Raw genomic sequence first — 11,005 nt, forward strand, 5'->3', positions numbered from 1 at the left:
TGGTTGTGCTCTTTTGGGAGGTCTTAGAAGGTGTGTCCATATTGGAGGAAGCATGTCACTAGGGGTGGGGATTACAGAGTTCTTAAGCCTTGCCCAATTTCGAGTCACTCTCTTGCTTCCTATGCCTACCGCCTGCACTCACATGCCCATTTCCACACACACACACACACACACACATTCAGAACTAATGAATACAGGTCTGGGTTTCCTTGTGTCATATCATAACTAAATACAGTACCAAACATTCCTTCTTCATCAGTTTTTCCTTATATCTAGCCTAAACGTCTTCATTTTTACACAGAAACACCAAGAAATTTATTCACTGATTAAAATCCCAATCTATTTGCATTCTCCTGACATGTCCAGCTGAGAGGTCAATAATAAATATTAACAGAAATTCTATTAGATTTCTTTTTTAAATAACTACTGTAGTGTAGAAATGCTCTAACAAAACTGGGGCTGCTTCATTCACCCATAAGGGCATATTTGCCAGTTACTAAGTAAACCAAACTCCACAGTGCACTACCCTGACCTCAACTACCTCAAACTCATAGTATAATCTGAATGTGATAAAGGAAAGACCAGGTAAAGGAAAATTCACTTCCATTCTGAGTTTTGTAGTGGCTATTCAAGAAAGGAGGGGTGATTAGTGTGCACTGTCAACTGCTATAGAATCACTGCAAGATGGGCCTCTGGATACACTTGTGCAGGATTATCTTGACTGTGCTAATTGATGTGGGATTCATCTTGACTGTGGACAGCACTATTCCCTGGCAGGGGAACCTAGACTGTGTAGAGAAAGCAAGCTGAGCCTAGGAAACACTCATTACTCTCTGTTTTTCTGACTGTGGATGCAATGTGACCAACTGCTTCAAGCTCCTGCTGCCCTGACTTCTCCACCATGATGGACTCCTACCTGGAATTGTAGCTAAAACAAGCCCTTTCTCCCCTCAGTTGCTCTCTTGGTCAGGGTGTTTTATCACAAAACAACTGGAAACTAGGACAGTACTCCTGCGAATCCATGTTCGGCCGCAGCGCAGCCAGCTCCGCATATCCCCGGGTTTGGCTCTGCATCAAAAGAGGAGCCTGGCTGGCCTTCGGGAGGGGTGGCAGGTTCTGTGTACGGAGCTCAGCGCTGGTTCAACATCTTCAGGCCGTGCTGCTTTCTGAGTGTTACCCTGCTACCGAGGCTTGTGAACAAGTGAAGGACCCACTGCCTCTCCCAGCTGCTCCCTGGCATAGGCCCATGATCCGGCTGCAGCTGCCTCCTCCTGGGCCCCATTTGTGCTGTCTTCCATCAGTCTGGGGAATCCTGTGACAGGTCCATCCAGGTCAGTTCCTCTGTCCAGGACACTCCAGGATCCCACCTGTACCGCTCACTGCCAGCCTCGCCTTCCGCTTCCTCCTCGCTTTCTGTGGTTCGGCCCGGGCTCCTTGTCTCCCACGGCCGCTGCATTCATTTCCCTCAGCGCTCTACCACGGGCTGTTTTGTGTGCAAACCTCCCATGAACGTTACACGAAAACTTTTGCCCTGCTGCTGGCGTCTCCCCACCTTCATGCCCCTCCCCTGAATCCACAAGCACCCGAGAGACTGCACTCGCTGGCTGGTATGCTTCTGTGTGTAGCCTCCTCTGACGCTGGTCCTGGCCAGGGTTCTTGCTCTATTCTCTGCTGTAATCCTTGAGCCTACAGTGAGGGATGTCATACTGGAGGAGCTGAACCAGACTGAACTGAGTCGAAGTCCCTCTTCCCTGCCCAGCCTGCTTGTCGGAGAGTATCAGAGGTTCATATGAGCCTTTCTCTGACGACCCAAAACATGCATGTACACGTATAAAAGGGTGTGGTGGCATATCCCCTTTTTAGCTCTGGCACATCTCGGAACACAGAGAACTGTAGGAGCTGACAGCCTAGAAACAGCTTGCCTAAAGACATGGTCTGACTGCTAGTGTTCCCATGACCCAGTCATTCTCTAATACTGCCTAGAGCAGGGAGGGCTTCCTAACCTTTTTCTATTTGAAACCCCTTTCTGCCTGAGAAATTTTTGCTCAACCCCCAGTATCTAGTTATATAAATCATAAAGAAATTTATTTTAAAATAATTTTAGTATACATATATTTTTATTTTCATTAAAGATGAAAGCAAAATTACATACTAATCCAATGAATTCACTTTTAATGTTTTGCAAACAATTAAATCTTGGCTTAGGTACCTGGGGAGATGGTTCAGTAAGAATGCTTCCTGTGGAAATAGTAGGATTGGAGTTTGAATCCCTGTCACCCATGTAAAAAGCCAAGCATGGCTATGCTTATACCTGTAACTCCAGTGCTACGGGAAGTATAAGAAATAAAGATTGTTGGGAGTTGCTGGCTGCCAGCTTAGCCACAGGCTCAGTGAGGGACCGTCTCAGGAAATAAGGTAGAGATAACACAGGATACCCAACATCCTCCTCTGGCTTCCATAGACATGCACAGATGCACATACCATCCCACATATGTGCTCATGTGCCACACATACATACATGTGTAGTACAAAGTACTCATGCTGTGTGTTCAGAAAGGCTACAGTGAAGTTGTAGGACACAACACAGGTGAGTGCTGCCAGAAACACCTTGGATTACACATTTGATTTTGAATTAATTTTTGTTGTTGCACATTCAGAAGCACTTTAAGGCTGTCAAATGTTTACAATGCCCATATTTGGGTGAACGACCCCATAGAGTTGAAAATGCTGAAGCCTACAGAAGACAGTGGCTTTCACCAATTATTTGGGTTTTGATAGATTTAGTTTATTTTGTTAAAACATTATATTCTGTACGGATTTTCCAGTTTTTTTCCCTAAACTTAAAATTTCTCTACAAAAAAAAAAAAAACACCAAATAACCTAAATGTCAAAACAATAGGAAAACAATTAAGTAGTACATGTCACACAATATTACGTAAGTATTTAAAACATTGTTGTTGTGTTATGCTGGGCTTGGTAACACAGGCCTATAATTCCACCACATGGGAGGCTAAGGCACAAAGATTTCCAGGAGTTCCAGGCCAGCCTAGACTGGGCTACAGGATGGAACCCTGTCTCAAAAAGAAAAAAAAAAAAAAGTCTTTGAACAAAAGTTAATAAGATATGGAGAGTTAAGTGAAAAAATGGAATGTACAACATTGCATACAGAGTATGAAGCATTTTTAATAAGATTAGAAGAAATTAGAATTTTTAAAAAGATTAGAAGAAAAATTTTTTGTTTTGAGATTGCAATGTTTGTCCAATTTTCTACACTTTCCAGTTTGTCTAAAATAAAGATTTTATTCATAATATGAAAAGTTATTTACCATTAAAATAATAAGACTGGATGAGAATAATAATTTTCCTAAAAAAGTAACTATGAATGTCAGGCCAAAGTCTTTGAAGACAAATCTCTTAAGATCCTTTCTCACTTTGAATGTGGGAAAAATCAGCTTAAAGCAAACCACATCAATCAACCTGCTCAGTTTCTTTAAATAGGCTGCAGGTGTTGGTACAACAATTTGCAGAGGAAAGATGACCTCTCTAAATTACACATGTCCAAAAGGGAGAGTGAGCCTGGGTATAAGTTAATTATGACCCTTATGTTGCCCCATAGTAAAAGATGATGGCGCTCCTTGTCTTCAAATCTTCCCTTTCATATCTATCTATGGATATTCTGCATTCTTGGAAACCAATTAGTATCACAAGGCTTGGACACCAACGCTTTTACTTGAGCATACTGCATAAATTATTGATGACACAGACAATACACTATGTTCAAAGAGTCTGCAGCAGATGAAAGCTGTCATTTTGGTAGGCAGCTAGAGAATGGGAATAAACATGTGGGTGGCTAGACTCTGCTCAGAACTGTCAAGCTCCTTTCGCCTTTGCCTTTGTTGGCTTTGTTGCATATCCTCTGTAACAACTTCAGATAATTACTATGTTGGTTAATGGCACTCCCAATTACCCAGTTTCTCAAGCTAGAAATTCAGGAGTCATCCTTCCCATATCTCTCACTCCCCACATCCACTCCATCATCCCCTGTCAGTTCTACCATCCAAGTATATGGTAAATTCATGCCCCTCCCAGTCCTTCTAAACACCCTTCTCCAATTCCTAGTCCACCCCAGCTTCTCATCTAACCTAAAGCCTACCCCTCCTCTCCAGTTTCCATTCCTGCTCAGTGTCCTCTATAGTCCACTTTCTGTAGACTACCAAAGGTCAGCTCCAGAGTTATGCACTCCCTACTGTGGCTTCCCACACGCTAATAATCCCCAGAAGAGCCCCTGTGTGGTTAGCCTCTATCTGCCTTTGCTACCTTGCTCAACATTTTAGTGGTACTGCTCTCTTATCTAAAGGAACCACAGTGAAACCCTTTCCCTGCTGCAGAGCCTCATCACAACCCAAATCCCTGCCTGAAATGCTAATGGTTTAACTGATAAAGCAGACAACCAACGGATAGGCAACACAGGAAGCTTGCAAAACAAGGTACATGGGGGGATGGAGGATAGTTGGTCTCTTAATACCATTGAGGGAGTCAGAGAAACCCTTTATGATGATGACTTGGGGGTTAAAGTCAAGTCAGAAAGGCAGAAACACTTCCCATCTTTCTCACTGCTGCACCTCTAACAGCTAACCATAATGTTTTAATGAATTGAGGAACATTTTATTTAGCCTGTAACCTGTGATATTTCTACAAGTATTCTATATGCAATAATGAAAGCAAAACAGAGAAAATAAATCTCTGACTTCAAAGCAGTTTTCTTAAATCTTGTTTACTACTAAGCTTCATTTTTCTTGCCTTGCCTTTTCAGGTCAATGTCTAGAGTAAAAATTTGGCACAGACTTATAAATTACAAGAAAAAGTCCCAAGCCTCCAACAGCTGGTGTTAAGCTGGTTCATACACTCCCAGATGTCACAGACTTCACGTAACATTTATTTAATCCAAATTCTCTAATTATTGCCAGCCTAGGAAGTTTTCTGACAACCTGCCAGGTACTAAGTTCATGTAAAATTGTAGTGCAGCTGATCATGCGATACACGTGGTTTTAAAACTTTCCTTATGTACTCTCTAAATGTAAAGCTTTCACATGGCTAGATGTCATATCACAGGGCCTTCCACACAGATTCTGGACAAGACTCAGTTCTGCAATCAAATGATCCAGCTATTTCATCTCATAAATACAATGAAAAATGTTACTGCTTGCAATTAATTTTTCTTCATTATTTTCTTTTTATTTTATATATATGAGTGTATTGTTGGCATGTATATCAGTGTACTTGTGTTTTGCAATGCCCACAGATGTCAAAAGAGGGCATCAGATCCCCTAGAACTGGAGTTATAGACAGCTGTTAGTCACGATGTGGGTGCTGGGAATTGAACCTGGGTCCTCTGCAAGAGCAGCCAGTGCTCTTAACCACTGAACCATCTCTCCAGCCCCAATTAAATTTTTCTAATAAAATATACAACTCAGTAAACAGACTGGGGGGAGGGGGGCTTACTGGACTCCTTTATTTCTTCTTCCCAATATGACCACAATGAATAAATCTTTTTTCTATATTGGAGATGGTTGACCAACTCAAGTTGCAGGAGCCTAGGCTTTTACCCCAAAAACTCTGATTACAACTTTAGCAAACTAAAAAGAAAAAAGAAAAAGTGCCTTTTGGCATCACCTGCTCATAGCAAATTAATCTCAGATAGAAAGGAAAGATTGGGTGGTTCCACTCAGCCTGTGGGATCGTTTTTATTCTGGAGTTTTTTTCCTTATCTTTCTATTCTGGCCAGATTGGGTACTCACCACCATTCTTCGGCAAAGTAGGGAGGTGCTTCCAATCTAAGCTGCTGCCAATAAGTGTACATTGGGCCTTTCTGTTCCTTTTCCTTGTCAGTTTGGAGGCTCTTCTGAGTTGTCTGAGTTTTTTTAAGTAATTTGAATTTCTGCCATTTGTCTGACAGGAAGTCGAGTTCTTTGGAGGCTCTTGAGCTAATCTAAAGTTATGCTGAACTATGTGGGTAACTGTCATTTATCTGACAGGCCTTACCTTTGGGGGCTCATCTGAGCAAATCTAGGTTCACTTGAACTATTTGGGCATTTGCCAGTGTGACAGGGAAGCTCAGTGTCTATAACTTTGTATTTTTAATTAGCAGAGAAAGGATATAAGGTGCACGGAGAAACAAGGGTGTTTAGGAGATCTCTATTGTAATTTATGTACCCATGGAAATATTAAGTCTGTACTACCTTAGTGCCCCTAGGGAGAATTCTAGCTAAGCAGAGTTGTGTAAATTTATAATGATTTATGTAATCATCTGAATTAATGTCACTCTTTTTGTCATTTTGTGTCTAAAACAGCGTAGGGCAAGATAATCTGCTTCAAGAATTTCTGAAAATAACTCTGTAGTAAGCCTATACCACTTCATTCTTGCATTCTCCTAAAATTACTGTTCTTGACACACCTAATTTAAAACATGTGTGTATGAGGGTGAGCATTTTGGGGACAAATTTCAGACTATATCACTACATAAAGACTACTGCTTGTGTGCTGATTTGTCTCCCCCATCTCCAAAAGGCCTGCTCTGTTGCCCCCTTTTTTTGAAAAAAAAAAAAAAAACACCTCTCCTGATTGTGTGCTTTATTATCTTAGCTAGACTTGGCTGAAATGCAACTATTTAAGAGTTTAGTGCAAAATTTGGGACTGAAGAAAAAGCAAAACAGGTCATTTCATATATATTTTTTTATGGGTATGAGTGTTCTGCCTACATGTATGTAAGTGCACCCATGCATGCAATGCCTGCAGAGGCCAGAAAAGGGTGTCAAACCCCCTGGAACTGGAGTTATAGACAGCTGTCATCTGCCATGTAGGTGCTGGGAACTGAACCCCCATCCTCTGCAAGAGCAGCCAGGTGCTTTTAATCCCTGAGTCATCTCTCTAGCTCCAGAACTGGTCGTTTTAAAACCAAACTATGGTTGCCATGTAGAGGCTTGTAAAAGGAATCTTAGCACCTTACTCATATAAACAGGAGGCCTTAATCTGTTCCATCTTGTCATAAATATAATTTGGCAGGGCTCAATAGTTAAGAGCTCTGATTGCTCTTACAGAGGACCCAGGTTCGGTTTCCAGCACCCATATATGGCAGCTAACAACTGTAGCTCTAGTTCCAGGGGATCTAACACCATCTTCTGACCTTTGTGAACAGTGTATGACATGGGTGCACTTACAGACATGCAGGCAATATACTCATACACACAAAATAAAAATAATGGAATTTTTAAAAATATATAATTTGGATTACAGTACATTTGGTACTATTAAACAAATGTTTTTCCATAAATTAGCAATGCATAGCAAAACAGTGTAAGATTGCTTTATTTCTGGGTTTTTGCTGAGAAAAAGATTATTTAGAGTAAAAATTCAAATTAGCATGTGCAATTCTATACACAGAAAATACAAAAGAATTTGATCAAGTTTTGACTACAAACACTATTAAAAATCTTTATTTTAAGAAACAATTTTATCTGTTTGAAATTCTATAAATGTGTTTTTAAATGTACATTCATCTAATGGATTTCTACGTTCAAAATTTAATGTACTGATGTAAAAGTAGAATCTATCACTGGGTGTGGGGGTGCAGGCTTTTAATCCCAGTACTCGGGAGGCAGAGGCAGGCGGATCTCTGTGAGTTCAAGGCCAGCTTGGTCTACATAGTGAGTTCCAGGACAGCTGGGGCTACAGGGAGACCCTGTCTCAAAAAGACCAAAAAAAAAAGTAGAACCTATCAAAGACCGTGCAATAGAAATTCACTATCTGGCATTGTTGATTTTCTTGGCTTTGGTGCCTATTAAACCTGGTATTTCTACTGATACACACAGTTAAAAAAAAAAAAAAAAGTAGAACCTAATTCTGTATCTAAAGCAACAAGAATTTCTTTAAAATATTGTTCTACTCTAAGTAACGGTTAAAAAAAAAAACTGGCATAGAGGATAAGATTTTATATGTCATTAAGATAATTGCTATGGGGCTGGAGAGATGCTCAACGGTTAAGAGAACATACTGTTTTCCCAGAGGACCTAGGTTCAATTCCCAGCAACCATGTCAGGCTGCTCATAAGCAGTTGTAATTCCAGCTCCTGGGGGATCCCACCCCTCTGGCTTCCGCAAGTACCCAAACTCACCTGCACATGCATATAATTGAAAGTAAAAATAAATCCAAAAGAAACAAGATTATTGCTTATGCTGATGTTTTTGCCAGGCTTTTGATTACTAGGAAACTGAGTCTTAACAAAGTCATGGTTCATCTAAATATATGTTTATAGTAAAGTCTTTTAATAATCACTTTTTTAATATTTTATTATTTTATGTGTATGAGTGTATTACCTGCATGTATGTAAGTGCATCTGTGTTGTGCAATGACCATGGAGGTCAGAAGAGGGGGTTGGACCCCCTGGAACTGGAATTATGGACAGATGTTAGCCACCATGTGGGTGCTGGGAAACGAATCTGGGTCCTCTGCAAGAGCAGCCAGTGCTCTTAACTGCTGAGCCATCTCTCCAGCCCCTAATTACCACTTTATAGACTGCTATTTTAAGTTGATTTTAATACATTCAATAGCCTATGTATCTGTGATTACAAATGTTTAGAGTTACGAGTCTGAATTTTATCTATTATGTGAAAACTTACAAGAGTTAAAGACATGGAGATATAATAATTCATGCAAAGTGACCAACAACTGCTCTTTTATACAGTATGCATTACATCTGGGAAAACAAAACGTTAACAGGACAGATTATCCTCAGATGAGAACTATTATCCATGGTAGTGAGACTATACCCTGAATGAGAAGCAATCATCTGGTGGAACCAGATTAGTCTCCCTAACTCCCCCATAGTGATCAGCAGTATTTTAGAATCACCATACAGAACCAGAACTGGGATAATGATGGGCAGGACCACATTTTGACCTGGACTGCTTAATTATGCATACATCTGCCCCCTGTCCCAATACTTCTTTTATGTAAATGCTCAAGCGCATGTCAGCCCCTACAATGCACTTGGGATCACTGGATTCCCACATGAATGCTGGGCAGACATAGTAGTCACACACACACACATGCAAACATACAAACAAATGTGTTTTACACATACATATGTGCATGCACACGCATGCACACTATTCTCAGGTTCTGTTTTCCCTGTAACAGTAATAACATCTAAACTTTTTTTATTTGAACATTTAAAATTTTTTCAACCCATCAGGTGTGGCAGCACACACCTTTAATCCCAGCACTCGGGAGGCAGAGACGGGTGGATCTCTGTGAAATCAAAGGCCAGCCTGGTCTACATAGTGAGTTTCAGGTAGGCTGAGACTAGGGAAGATCTCTCTCTCTCTCTCTCTCTCTCTCTCTCTCTCTCTCTTATTCTAAAAGAGTGGATTGCTTTTTTCAAATCATTTAGGTGTTTGGGGTTTTTCTTTGGGGGGGAGTGTTCATTGCTTTTTGACAGGGTCTCCAAAGTCACAGCCCACCTGGAAGTGACGATGTAAGCCAGGGTGGCCTCCCCAATCTAGATTCATTGTCTCTTGTCTGTGGGCAGCACTATTCCCTGGCAGGGGAACCTAGACTGTGTAGAGAAAGCAAGCTGAGCCTAGGAAACACTCATTACTCTCTGTTTTTCTGACTGTGGATGCAATGTGACCAACTGCTTCAAGCTCCTGCTGCCCTGACTTCTCCACCATGATGGACTCTACCTTGAACTGTGAGCCATAAAAAACCCTTTCTCCCTTAAGTTGCCTTTCTTAGGGTTTCTGGTTTGTCTGCTTTTGTTGGTTTTTTGTTTGTTTGTCTGTCTGTCTGTTTTTGAGACAGGGTCTCCCTGTAGCCCCAGCTGGCCAGGAACTAGCTATGCAGACCAAGCTGCCCTTAAACTCACAGATATCTGCCTGCCTCTGCTTTCTGAGTGCTGAGATTAAAGGTGTGCCCCACCATACCTGGCTCTTGTTCCTATTTTTATCACAGCAACAAGAAAAGAAACTAAGCTAGGAGGGAAACAAAAGAATAAATGTTTCCTTCTAGTAGACTGCCAGCCCTACTCTACTCACCTCCTTTGGCAAGTGGCCTAGTCCCATCCCCAGGCCCAGCAGCAGGGAAGGATTGTAACGCAGTTGGCCTGTAGCAGCCTGACAATTTCAAGAACTGAAAAGGCCAGCAAAAGAGCAGCCTGACTGAACAAGGCCTCTGAGTCACGGTGTTCTATTCTTCTGCCTTTCATTTTAGAGTTGTAATATGTACTGCAATCCTAAGTGGATATGCACAAGTTTTAAAATATGTAGCGTGTGCTTAGGGTGTGTGCAAAAGCTAGCTCCAGGGTCAAAACTATCTTCAGTTCATCATTCTCTCAAACCAGAGAACATTTCCTTCTCATGCCTACTTGTCACTGTGCGTAAACTATGAAGGTGCTTGCATCTCTCACCAGTGAATCCCCAACATCTAGCCAATTGCTGATGTTGACTGGACTGATGGCTAGAGGAAAGTAGCAGAGAAACTCGAGGCACTGCTACGGTGCAGGGCTCTCGCCCGGGTATGAAGTGCAGACTTGGCCGTCCAAAACCATAGTAAATGTGATGTCTTACCACCTTTGTCTAGTTCTAGGTGGTGTTACAAGGCAAGGTTGGAGTCCTTAGCAAAGAGGGATGACGTATCAAGATTCACAGGGCCAGGGCAAAGATCCCCATGCGTGAGGATGCTGAGGGGCATCCTCTTTTTAGCTCTGGCACATCTCGGAGCACAGAGAACTGTAGGAGCTGACAGCCTAGAAACAGCTTGCCTAAAGACAGGGTCTGACTGCTAGTGTTCCCATGACCCAGTCATTCTCTAAAACTGCCTAGAGCAGGGAGGACTTCCTAACATTTTTCTATTTGAAACCCCTTTCTGCCTGAGAAATTTTTGCTCAACCCCCAGTATCTAGTTATATAAAATAGGTGTATAAATCAGACATTTACTGAAAATAAATTAT

General features: G+C 41.5%; 1 protein-coding gene and 1 pseudogene across 8 annotated transcripts in view; one reads left to right on the forward strand and one right to left on the reverse strand.

Annotated features, from left to right (window-relative positions):
- St7 (suppression of tumorigenicity 7) overlaps window positions 1–11,005 on the reverse strand; it is a 303,239-nt gene that overhangs the window by 205,939 nt on the left and 86,295 nt on the right. The window lies entirely within an intron of this gene.
- LOC115071110 lies at window positions 7,785–7,866 on the forward strand (annotated as a pseudogene).

The sequence above is a fragment of the Nannospalax galili genome, unplaced genomic scaffold (assembly GCF_000622305.1).
Source record: "Nannospalax galili isolate Female #2095 unplaced genomic scaffold, S.galili_v1.0 scaffold171, whole genome shotgun sequence".
Taxonomy (NCBI): domain Eukaryota; kingdom Metazoa; phylum Chordata; class Mammalia; order Rodentia; family Spalacidae; genus Nannospalax; species Nannospalax galili.